This window comes from Amphiura filiformis, chromosome 1 (assembly GCF_039555335.1).
Source record: "Amphiura filiformis chromosome 1, Afil_fr2py, whole genome shotgun sequence".
NCBI classification, from domain to species: Eukaryota; Metazoa; Echinodermata; class Ophiuroidea; order Amphilepidida; family Amphiuridae; genus Amphiura; species Amphiura filiformis.
The window spans coordinates 81134088-81147533 of NC_092628.1; positions in this window are offsets into that span (position 1 = coordinate 81134088).

Below are 13446 nucleotides of genomic sequence, written 5' to 3' on the forward strand. Positions count from 1 at the left end.
AACCGTTATTGCAGACTTGTGAAGTCCATCTTGGAGTCAGTTACGTCTTGTGGCCTTTCGTTTGAGGGCAACTACAATTAGCTTTATACCAGGGTCCATCAATGTGTTGTCTAGATCATGAGACAATGAGAACAGTCGTTTTTTCCATGGTATTCGTAGGTAACCTTAGCGAAAACGTCAAAAGTTACCTTCGAATAAATCAATTTGGACACAAATTACTCAGAAACCTGAAGGTCGGTAAACATTTAAAATGAAGCACACATAACAGTTGACAAATCCAAGTATTTATCCCCTTCTAATCTTCTTTGAATCTGATTTTTCTTTCAAATGAGCAGACCGTCGTCTATTTCAGTACATATTTTTCACCAATTAAGCCGAATTCAGTTTTGCATGGTGGGCATGTATGTGAATTCGCAACTTTCATTGACATATGATTTGATAGCAAACATACAGGCCTTTGTTATGTACCAATATGGGCATTGGCATGAATGGCGGTGTTTCACAATACTGTCATGATGTCAATTGTATTCGTAGGTAACATTCGGTTACCGAAATTTACCTACGAATACTTGCTTTTATTGTTGACATCTCAGAAATATTTAAACGCAGGCTATTGAAACTTGGTAGAAATAAAGAGTGTATTACCCTGCACCTATTGCTTAACTATTGTTTACTATTCTCTCACTTTGTGGAAATGGCACAGCTTTTAACATGTATTCGGAGGTAATGCATATTTTTACCAAACCTACCTTTGTGCCATTTAGAATTTCTGGCAGCTAAACACAATAATAAAGATGTCCGAATGCAATGCATTTCAGTATTGGACATATCAAAGCTTGTATCAATTGCGCATTTATTAGTGATTTCCATTTTTAAAGATATATCTAGTGCTATGAAAAATTGTATTCGTAGGTAATGTAAAAAATACCACTCAAAAATTATCACAAAAATTCAAAATTATGTACAAATATGTGAAAAATTGAACAGGCAATCTTTGAACACACACCTTTCAGGAAATCAATTTAGATTCAATCCAATGACTTCTTTTCATAACTGATTTATATGTTTTTAAAAATACTTTAAGAAATATTTTGAAAAAATGGGTAAAAATAGCATGTTTTGGGGTCTCTGTGTCTAAGTTTTTCATAGAAGGGGGCTTATTATATATGGCGCGAAGCGTATGATCAAGGCGAATAAACACAATACAAAACCGAATGCCAATTGATTAATACTTTTAAGTTATGGCCCTGAACATGCCGTGTACACTTTTCGTTGGATTCGACCATATTTGAAGCCTTCAAGCTAATTAAGAAAAAACCTCTCTATTGTTCATGTTTCACCGTGAGACACCTTTTATGTCCTTATTTACCTGTGATTTTATTAACTATGAAACATTGTAACTCTAATTCGGTACAAATAACATTGTTTTAGTCATTAGTCAAATGTAACATGCAACTTTAAGATATATTGGAATTAATGCTCCAGATGGCAGGGGCGATGACTGATTTGGCTTTTGCTGTGATCGACGTGGATCAATGGTCAAGATCGAGAGCTCAGTCAACAAACGCAGATGTATGATCCTGACAGCAAATTCTCAAATTCAGTTGAGATCAATTTATTAATGAGAAGTCTTCAAAAGTCTAGAATATAGAACAACATACATTGGAAGCGTCTTGAGATGTGCGAGATGTAAGAGATAGTTTAGTTGCCCGGGGATAGCTTTTTCCAGGATCTCATATCAATTTCTAAGCGCTCTTTATATTAAGCAAAGTCATTGTTCAATGAATTTGCAACCGTATGACAAAATGTGACGTGTCATGTCAAAACCAGACACTTTTGGGTAGGAGGATCGTAAATGGAGAAATAGCCAAAAAATCTGCCGGTGGGTGGTTTTTTCACAATTTGGGTTTGTTGCGAATTTGTAATGTTATTAATGTTAAAAATATTGTCTGATAGTTTCAGACCGGAATATTGTATTTTTTGAGACATTTTTCAAGTTAAAACCATGTTATAACATTTGCTGAGAAAGACGCCCTCACTGAATTTTTAAAATTCCTTTTTTACACGATTAAATTGTACTTTATTAAACCAACATACCCTGCACAAATCAAAACTCTAGGTGCTGTAGTTTTGTCAAAATCCGAGATTTTGAATAAAACGCCGGACGGCGTGCGGGACGATGATATACACAACAAAGGGTCGTACCACAACATGACCGAAGGAGTGGTACGTATTGGCGACATGTGCGCTGGTAGTAAATTCCAATTTTCTTTGCTTTGCCGTATTTGTTCGGCTCAAAAATAAAAGGGGATGTATCTGACAGTAAAAGCTAACAATTTTATGGCAAAGAAATGCAAATCTATTTCGTTTGAAAATTATAATATGGCTTTAATTCCTACTCTCAGCATTGTCAATAATATTTTTAAAGGCCGATATCTCAATTTCCAATTTTATAATACCATAAATTCTAAACTCAATATCTTCGCTTAGGAATGTCCGATTTCATTGGGAAAAACGTCGTTGTGGAGCAAAATATCTCTATATTTAAGATATGTAAAAAAACGCAAAATTCATAACCTGCCCAAAAGTGTCTGGTTTTGACATGACACGTCACAAATAGGTGAAAATAGTAACTTTTCGCACAAGATTTGCAATTTAAACAGAATTGGCTATTGCTCATTGAAATGAATCTAGGTGTGCTCTTTCATTTATTGACAAATTTGAAAAATATTGTAAGGATCACTCGGGGCTTTGACTTTTAAAATTTACATTTTGGTCAAAACTTGTGCGTGAATAGGTTTACCACATTCAGATTTACCACATTCGCCTTGCTATAAACATTGAATTGCCTCATCTGTTGACGCAATGAAAAAAACCGCGCTTTTAAAGGGGAATGTTAGCTTTCGTTTGATACAAAAAAATTCTAATTGGATGAAGGGAACATTCGGGTTTTTTACATAAACCAATCCCAGATGCCGTATTTTCCACTAGTCACCAGTGTGCTTGTAGCCAAACCTTTCCATATGTCTATATGGAAAGGTTTGGCTACAAGCACTTATGTCAATTTATGTACCAAAATAGGCGCACCTACACCTCGTTGACTGCCGATAAAACGCCCAATAAAGACCGCGCCGGCCAGTTAAAGTACATGCCCTATCACACCACTCCACACCATACATAAATTCTCCCAGTCACATTTCCCAAATATGAAATTAAAAAAAGTCAAATTTTAATTTACTTCTTTTAAAGTTTGGCAGAGGCGGGGTTCGAACTCACGGCGCAACGCTTAGTACTCTATGAGCCTAGCGCCTTAGACCACTCGGCCACTTGTCTTGTTGTTATTCATTTGAAACTTATTTAAAAATATAATCGCTACCACGTGACAAGCAAAGACAGAAAACGTATTATATTTTGGAATTTTATCATTAATGTGTATTATAATAGAGCTACCATTATTTATATTGTTGAATTCTCAAGCGCATCATTTCGAATTGGGTTTTTATTCCTAAAGCCCGATACTGACTCCACCTGTACATTTTAATTTCATCGCTGGATGCTGAGATGTTTGAAAAGCATCGCAGCATCGCATACCGCTGCGAAGTGGAGTCAGGATCGGGCTTAATTCGAACCACCAGCATCCATGGTTCGATGTAGAGAGTCTTTCCTATTCAGAGGAAATATTGCAATTACACACCTTATTGCCTTTTAACAATAACCAATGACACTAGCACGTAATTCCAGTCAAGCACCAATCTTTAATCCTATTGTTGAAGAGGATAATAAGCTTATACTTATGTATAGCATTCGTAAAAAGCTTAAGTCTTTGTTTGCTTTGGTTAAGTCCTGTTCAAGTGGTGGATTAACCAACAATTAACAATGAGAGTACATTCCTGAACCTCGTTCAGTTGGCGATGATTTGAAGTGACCGCCAATTATGACCATTTGATATTTAATAGGGGCCTACCAGCAATGTGGAAAAAAAGAAATAATGTAGTGCCAAAATAATGTACCCTTTTACGGAAGGAGCAAAGTTTAACAAGTTACAACTCCGCTTCTGCAGTACGAATGTCAGCGGCGAATGTCAGGTTATTATTTCCCAGTCTTGAAAAAAAATTGCAGGCAGAGGTGGGAATCGATCTCGGTACCTCCCGGTTAAAAAGCACTGTGCAAAACCACTAAGCCAACTAAATATCTGTCGTGAGATGCTTGACATTAATCTTTGATATTGCTGAATGGAACAAATCGCGGAATTAAATCAGTAATAAAAGAAGTAGATTTTTATTTAGCGGCCAAATTGGATAAAAGGGGAAATATTTGTCCCTGCTCTAAAGAAAATATAGGTTAGAAAATTATCAAATAAATTTAAATTAAAAATTGAGACTTTATATTTATTTATTTCACAAGGCGGCATTTTCACAGACAAACACTGTATACGCTAAAAACTCGACCCTCATTACTAGATGATGGCAGTGTTAGAGCATCAGACTGGTAATGTCAATATCGTTGGTTCGAATCCGCCTGCCAGCAATGGTTATTATGATTTTAATGCTACGCTACAATTTGTTCAATTTTTTTCATTTATTTATTCATTCATTCATTCATTCATTCATTCATTCATTCATTCATTCATTCATTCATTCATTCATTCATTCATTCATTTATTTAAATAATTTGATATATTTGAAAGGGGTATTTGAGCAATTTGAAATTTTTACCCCGTATAATCCTATGGGGTCATTTTGAACCCACCCCTCCCAAATTGCCAAAACCTATGAGTTTAAATCATACATAATGATCAGTACGTCAATCATGAGTGAACACCGGTTGGTCACTGCATTTATTTGGGAATGGGTAGGCACTGCAGCTTGATTCACCATCCACAACATGATAATGTGTGCACATGCTACATTATATACACTTGTAGGCCTATGTTCTTGTTTGTGTATAAGTAATGGGCCTTGCAATTGAAATGCCTTAAGCTTTTAATCCGATATGCAGATTATCTATTTGTTTTCATGAATTGGAAGACATTCTTTGATGTATTACTGAGCTCAATGATCTGAAATTACTGGAGTGTGAGGTCAGCATAGTATTTTATTAACAGAAAGTATAGAGGCCCTGCATGAAATTATCGATTGGCTCCAAACAAAGGATTTGAGCCGGTGTCCTTCACCGTAGTTATGGCGGAGTGCAGTCCATTCAATCAAATGTTGTCATCAACCTATTTGATTGCAATCATGCTTTTGTTGAATGCATTTGAGTAGTCCGCCATATTTACGGGATGATATGTCACATGCAAGGCCTCTATTCTCCAAATTCATTTCCTAATGTATGTGAGAATGATACAATAATGACATGATGAACATAGTCATTGATGCATCAGTTTTAAAATAGACTAGGCGGTTACCATATTTGGCGGTTCTCGGCTGGGCGCGATTACCAGGCTGATGGTGACATGTCCATATGACAGTTTTTACTAATTTGACCTCAGATGACCCCTGGCGACCCCAAAATGACCTTCCAAAAATTTGGCTCTAAATGTTGCCTGTACCCACCAAGTTTCATGCCCATATATGAGTTTTTACTAATTTGACCTCAGATGACCTGTGGTGACCTTGGATGACCCCAAAATGACCTTCAAAAATGTTGTTTTAAATGTTGACTGTACCTACCAAGTTTCATGCCCATACGACACTTTTTAGTAATTTGACCTCAGATGACCCCTGGGAGCGGACCCCGGTGTCAGATGACTTTAAAACGAACATAAACATCTTCTTGACAGGACAGAACTACACCCACCCACCGAGTTTGAGCCCCGTACGACCTAGTTTCATGCCCATATGACAGTTTTTAGTCATTTTACCTCAAATGACCCCTGGGAGGGGGCCCCGGTGTCAGATGACTTTAAAACGAACATAAACATCTTCTTGCCAGGACAGAACTACACCCACCCACCGAGTTTGAGTCCCGTAGGACCTAGTTTCATGCCCATATGGCAGTTTTTAGTCATTTGACCTCAAATGACCCCTTGAGGGGGCCCCGGGGTCGGATGACTTAACGAACATAAACTTCTTCTTGCCAGGACAGAACTACACCCACCCACCGAGTTTGAGCCCCGTACGACCTACGACGGCCTCACATTAGCAGTCACAGACAAAACCTAAATCTACAGAATATATCCATTACTCGTCTCGAAAGAGCTCAAAATAAATAACTTAGAAAATTTTCTTGATGTCCTTTAATATTTCCAGAGTTAACCATCGTTAGCCATGGATATCTATGCTGTAGAACTGACCGGTGACTAAGTCCGATTTATTGGGACGTTTATCGACCATCAACGAGTAATGCAAAAATGGAACACCAATGTTTTTGCTTGCTAGTGACTCTAAACACCCTCCTGAACAACATATCCAAAATTGGCAACAAAGGGCACACACAGCTGAGCTCAATTGCAGCTTTTTGCAATTTGACCTCACTTTCGCCCTCAATTTGAATTTTGACCTGACCTTTGACCACGGATACCTAACAAACACCCACCCACAAAGTTTGAGCTCCATTATGAGCAATTTGAAATTTTTACGTTTTTTTACCTATGACCTCTTAACCGTAGATCTGACAAAAAGGTTACCGTGGAAACTTTTGTTTGTTTGTTTTGTTTGTTTGTTTGTTTTATTTCTTCTTTAACCTGGGACACTCAATCAGTTGAAAACACAATTAATCATCTGTTCTTCCTTGAGGCCCAGTTCAACACACCCACCAAGTTTGAGCTTGAAATGTAATTTGAAATTAGACTTCAATTGGACTTGACCCGGTCGTTGACCTTTGACCTTAAAAAATATAAACTGGTTCTTTCTCATATCAAGCTGCACCCACCCACCAAGTTTGAGGAACGTGCGACCCCTAGTCTCCGAGAAAAGATGCGGACAGATACAGACAGACGGACAGACAGATTCCGGTGAATTATAGTAAGATTCAGTATCGCACCTTATCCTAGGTGCATCTTCAGGCCTGAAGAGGGGCTACAGTATCGCACCTTATCCTAGGTGCATCTTAAGGCCTGAAGAGAGGCTACAGTATCGCACCTTATCCTAGATGCATCTTCAGGCCTGAAGAAAGGCTACAGTATCGCACCTTATCCTAGGTGCATCTTCAGGCCTGAAGAAAGGCTACAGTATCGCACCTTATCCTATGTGCATCTTCAGGCGTGAAGAGAGGTTACAGTATCGCACCTTATCCTAGGTGCATCTTCAGGCGTGAAGAGAGGCTACAGTATCGCACCTTATCCTCTGTGCATCTTCAGGCCTGAAAAGGGGCTACAGTATCGCACCTTATCCTATGTGCATCTTCAGGCCTGAAGAGAGGCTACAGTATCGCACTTTATCCTAGATGCATCTTCAGGCCTGAAGAAAGGCTACAGTATCGCACCTTATCCTAGGTGCATCTTCAGGCGTGAAGAGAGGCTACAGTATCGCACCTTATCCTAGGTGCATCTTCAGGCCTGAAAAGGGGCTACAGTATCGCACCTTATCCTATGTGCATCTTCAGGCCTGAAGAGAGGCTACAGTATCGCACCTTATCCTAGGTGCATCTTCAGGCGTGAAGAGAGGCTACAGTATCGCACCTTATCCTAGGTGCATCTTCAGGCCTGAAGAGAGGCTACAGTATCGCACCTTATCCTATGTGCATCTTCAGGCGTGAAGAGGGGCTACAGTATCGCACCTTATCATATGTGCATCTTCAGGCCTGAAAAGGGGCTACAGTATCGCACCTTATCCTAGGTGCATCTTCAGGCGTGAAGAGAGGTTACAGTATCGCACCTTATCCTAGGTGCATCTTCAGGCGTGAAGAGAGGCTACAGTATCGCACCTTATCCTAGGTGCATCTTCAGGCGTGAAGAGAGGCTACAGTATCGCACCTTATCCTAGGTGCATCTTCAGGCCTGAAGAAAGGCTACAGTATCGCACCTTATCCTAGGTGCATCTTCAGGCCTGAAGAGAGGCTACAGTATCGCACCTTATCCTATGTGCATCTTCAGGCGTGAAGAGGGGCTACAGTATCGCACCTTATCATAGGTGCATCTTCAGGCCTGAAAAGGGGCTACAGTATCGCACCTTATCCTAGGTGCATCTTCAGGCGTGAAGAGAGGTTACAGTATCGCACCTTATCCTAGGTGCATCTTCAGGCGTGAAGAGAGGTTACAGTATCGCACCTTATCCTAGGTGCATCTTCAGGCCTGAAGATGCAAGATGCACCTAGGATAAGGTGCGATACTGTAGCCTCTTAAATAAAAGTGAGTCCAGTTGATCAGTTTTATGTTCAATTTAATATAAACCCAGACTGTTCGCTATGTTGAATCTATCCATAAAAGACCCTAACCCCTAGTCCCTAGCCATTCCCATAACGCTCTAATCTTCACCATAGCCCTAGCCCTAACCAACCTATGGAAGCACTGATTTCACAAAAACCTCGTGGTCAAATGGCTCCGTTTTGATGTTTGTCGCGTGTAATTTTGCTTTGTCTTTTCCACCCTCGTAGTTTCGTGTTTATGTTCTTTGAGACGAGCTTTCTTCCCGGGCTTTCTTCTGGTCTCACCGATATATGTTTGAAGAGAGGGTGGTCTGTTAAGGTATTTTTCTTTACTTTTTACGGCCCCTTAGACCACGAGCCCGGGGTAACGCATCCCTTTACATACCCCCCCACCCCTTGTCGGCGGTACTACATGTATAACAGATGGTTGATGATTAAGAAAAAAAGCCGCTCTTTTGTTCATATTTCACTAGACACCTAATTATTGTGTCCTTAATTAGTGGAATAACTATGAAATATTGTATGATTCTGTATTATATAAAATTATCTTGGTCGTCACTATTTAAGGAATCTGGAATGAGCGTTTTGAGCGTTTCGACAGTATTTTTTGTGGGACATGAGAGCACATCAGACATATCGAATTGCATTCTGAATATGAAGAATGTCTTTCTGATATCAAATAATTTTCATTTTTGAAATTCACGATATAATACAAATTTTATGACAAATTATTAAAATTTGATATTTTTCACATTTTTGATATAAAAAGTCCTCGAAGTAAATTTTATAAATCTAATGATATATTCTTAAAGTGTATGTAGCTGGGAGGAAAAGCAAGAAGCTTTCTCTGTTGCAGGCCCATCACTTTGGAACTCACTTCCGCAACATGTAAGAAATGCTGGCTAAACTGCAATTTCAAAAAACTCTTGAAAACTCATTTGTTTTTTTCTGAACCTGAATTTGTATTTTTGATTTGTATAATATTTCAAGTGGTATTGTTTGTGGTATTTTGTATGGCTCCTTGATCAAACTGGATATTGCGCCTTGTTGTATGTATGTATAAAATGAATGACATTAAAAAAGTATAGGGCTAAAATATGCTATCTTCAGTAGATAGCAAAAGCATGAAACATCAAAAAATTCATTAATTTAACCTTGTGAGTATTCATTTCTCTGCGTTTATTCGGACCTATTCATCGTCGATGCGTATACGCGTTCGACCAGATCAACGTGCGCATTATAAACTATGTTAGTCTTTATTTATTTTACTGTTATTTCTTTCCTTTCTCTTCCTAATTCCTTCCTTTTTTCGTTTGTCCTCTTTTTCTGTGGAAACTTTAGGAGAACATACACGCGCCGCATTTACACCTAGTATGTGGATCCGGCCTATGTTTGGAGAAATATGCTCGATTTCGTTCCTAGGCCCCTAACGTTCCATCCAGGTAGCAATACCCTCCGTATTATCTCCATAACAACGCATAATGACCCAGAAAATTAGAACCATACAGCTAAAATTAACACTGATTGTTTCTGCCTATTTTTAGTGTTTGTCACGTCACGTGCCGAATCATGACATGCAGCAATCATTTTGTACCGTTAAGGATGCACACAGGATCACTGAAGTGTTACATGGCCAAAATTGAGTTTTCATCACTAATGTCATCTTCAAACCGTATTTTATCTTGTCATTAATAGATTTTAAAGAAATCTTAACATTTGAACCATAAGAAAAGCCATTTTAAAGACCCTTTTTCATTAAAAATTCGTCAAAATGCAAAAGCAAAAAAATCATTGTTTTCCCGCAATAGATCGCGTTCTCGTAACGCGTACTGTGGCGCACAGCTAGCAAAGACACGCACACATGGTAAACTGGATGGGCGAGGTGATTACTGATTGAGGCGCTGGAGTCGCCAATCGCGATCACTACCGTATGTTATCGTATTGATCCCTTCCAAGGTAGGTAAAGCTTGCACCATTGCATTGCGAAACTGCGGGCCGACAGACCACCACCGTCCCCGTCCCAGAATCAGTAGGCCTACTCGATATATTTCGCCAAAAAGTGCTCATAGTGGTATAAATTAGTCTTTTTTATATGAACATAATAGTGAATTTTTTGTTTGTTTTTGTTTTGTTTTCAAGTTTCATTCTGAACTTGAAAAGATGAAATTTATCTGTAATACCGAAATGATCGATCACGAACATGAGGCTCAAGTAGTTACCCGTAAGAAGCCCTGTAATGATGACGCAATCTGGTAGATACGATAGAAAACGTAGGCCCTAAATATTTTGCTAGTAGGCAAGACTTAGCCCGTATAGTAGGCCTACATCATTAGGCTTATTATTTTATGTTTAAAGATTTGTTTTATTTTATTCATTCATTCATTCATTCATTCATTCATTCATTTCATGACCATTAACGCAATGTCAAAAACGTTGACATTTCAATACATCATATCGACCATCGAATGTTTTGGCCGAATGCCTTTTTATTTGCAATGTTTGTCTGGCTTTCAACTTTCACGTTTATAATGTTTTCTGCATAGGCCTACTTTAAAAGGTAAACTGCTTTAAAGCATTTTTCGTGAATGTTTTCATGCAGTGTTTTAAAACGCTCTTTATAGCATGATGCCTATATCCTACGGTAGGCCTACTGCATAAACCCCAATCTAATTTAAAGCCATAAAGTGTTCCGTTTTCTACTTTTGAAATTCGGTTTTGTTTTCCGTGTTTTTCAGTTTTCTTGTGACCTCTCCGTGTTTTGCCCGTTTAACATTATATATAGGCCTACTTTTTGTCCGTTTTACAAGACGTTTATTCAAGACACATTACAACTTTTACCCCACTTTTTACACGTTTATTTGATTGAAAACAACAACAGACACACTTTTTTTTATTTTTGTTGTTGTATTTTATTCACTTTTTATGCGGTACAAAATATTTTACAACTTTATTGTGGCTTTAGGCCTATAATAGGCCTATGACTTTTGTACGTGTTTGATATTCCGTAAAAAGTTAAAAATAAAATATGATAACAACAAACAATTACAATAACAAAACGGAATATAGAGAAATGACACATCAGAATCATTTAAAATTTTACTTGGGATTCCTGTGGTGTAGGCCTAGCTATAACGGGCGTTAAAATGCCTATCTTTGGCGCGGACGGTTTTTGATTTTTAAATAATTTTTTTATGGCGGACCAAAAATTTTTGGTCAAAAAAGCCGTTTTTTTGGATTTTCTCGAAAATTGTACTTTTTGACCCAAAACTGACATTTTAAATGGATGTATGAGCTCATTTCCTTTCAGAAAATGTATACTTTTATATACTTTACAAAAATAGTTTGCGAGTTATGATGTGAATAATAATGGATAATTAGTGATCCTGTGTGCCTCCTTAAGTCATACAAATGCACGACTGCTGCCAAACAACCGATGTGAATGATCACTCTTGCCTCTGAGTTCCTGTAACACTTCAATCGCTATTAATTTCTGTACGTACTATTTCAGCAGAACACCATGGCATTGCAATCTCCGGAGCTTCTTATCAAGAATTCTATCATGACATTATGCAGTCATGTCTACAGCATGCAGAATTCACCACGACCTTTGCAGGACTTAAACCCCATTACACCAAGATAAACCTCATTCAAAACAGCTCAATTGTTATATCAGGGACGTGTCTCATATCCCTGGTTAAATCCATAAACATTATGTGTCTGATTTACCTGTGCGATATCGCAATGTGCTGTGATGAAATAGTATTATAATTTCAGTTGGATGCACCATTACAAAGCAAACGCACATTTACAATACTGAGCGTGGCCTTTGTTTCCGAAATGAGAACAAAAGTCTGCATATTGTTATCCAGCCATGTTGATGGTACAACTCATGTCAAACTTGTCACATTTATTGTGATCGTATCACACAAGTAAATGAGAAACATGTCGTTTTAGACTTAACACGGTTTGGAAAAAGTTTTTCCATTTTTTAGCTCCCTATCGGGCAGTCAGAACTCCATATTTGGGAGGGCTCGACAACAATCTTCCAAAAATCGCATTTTAATCATTTTTAGATGACCAAAGAGGGAAAGAATTGAAGTTTTTTTACAGTTTCTATGGCGAAGATTGATCAAACCGATCACACGATGGCGCTCGCTCGAAGTTGGAGCTATCTCGAGTCAGCTGTTGAGCACAATTTGCCATTAAAATTACACGTCCGACTGTTATGAAATTTTGGAAGACTCTCTTGGGAAAAACAGCTCGACAACAGCTTTCCCGTGATATTTTTTACTTCAAATTGTACGGTATGTTAAGGATGAACATTATAATTCACATGTGAGCCTCTATGGCTATTATTGGGTGAAGGGATTTCCCTCCAGCCCACTAACTAGTCAATTGCTTATACCTGCAGTACAGTGAGTGAGCTAAAGGTCAATCATCAATTGGAGCGCAGCATGTGCACTGAATAGGAAAAACGGACGCAGTAACTGCATAATGTTCAAGTTTTTAGTAATTCTGAGGGATAACCCCCACCCCCGGGCGAAATTCAATATTAAATGGATATAGGCCTAGGTGTAGCGCTGGCACTTTCGCACTAAGGGGCATTCAGCGATAGCAAAATGTAAAAAATATGGGGTCATTGGGTGGGAACATGCCCTTTTTTTAAAATGGATTGGTGAGAGCCGAAACAGGGCCACAAAAACCTCGAAAATCGAATTTCTAGTTCTAAGGGAGTGTTCATAAATACTCTGGTGGGGGGTGGGCGCTGGAAAATATGTAGGGGGGGTCAAAAATTTTAGGAGTTCTGAATAGGGGGTTAAAAAGTTTTGGGTCTATGAACATGGGGGTTAAAAAGTTTTTCGGCACGTAGAGGGGGGGGGAGGGATAAAAAATTCACCAGTACAAAAGTACATTTGATCCAGTGCTCAAAATTGTTGTCCATACTTAATTTTGAGGTTTGTGTCAGTTCTTTCTGGTCAGCTCTTTAAATCACTAAAAGCTGCAATATCTTTGCTCTTCTTTAGTGTTGACAATTTTTACAATAATGTTTCATGCAGTACAGATTATTCATTTATTATCACTAATATATACAACTAAATCATGTTGCATTACAATTATAGGCGGAGGAGGCTTGGAGAA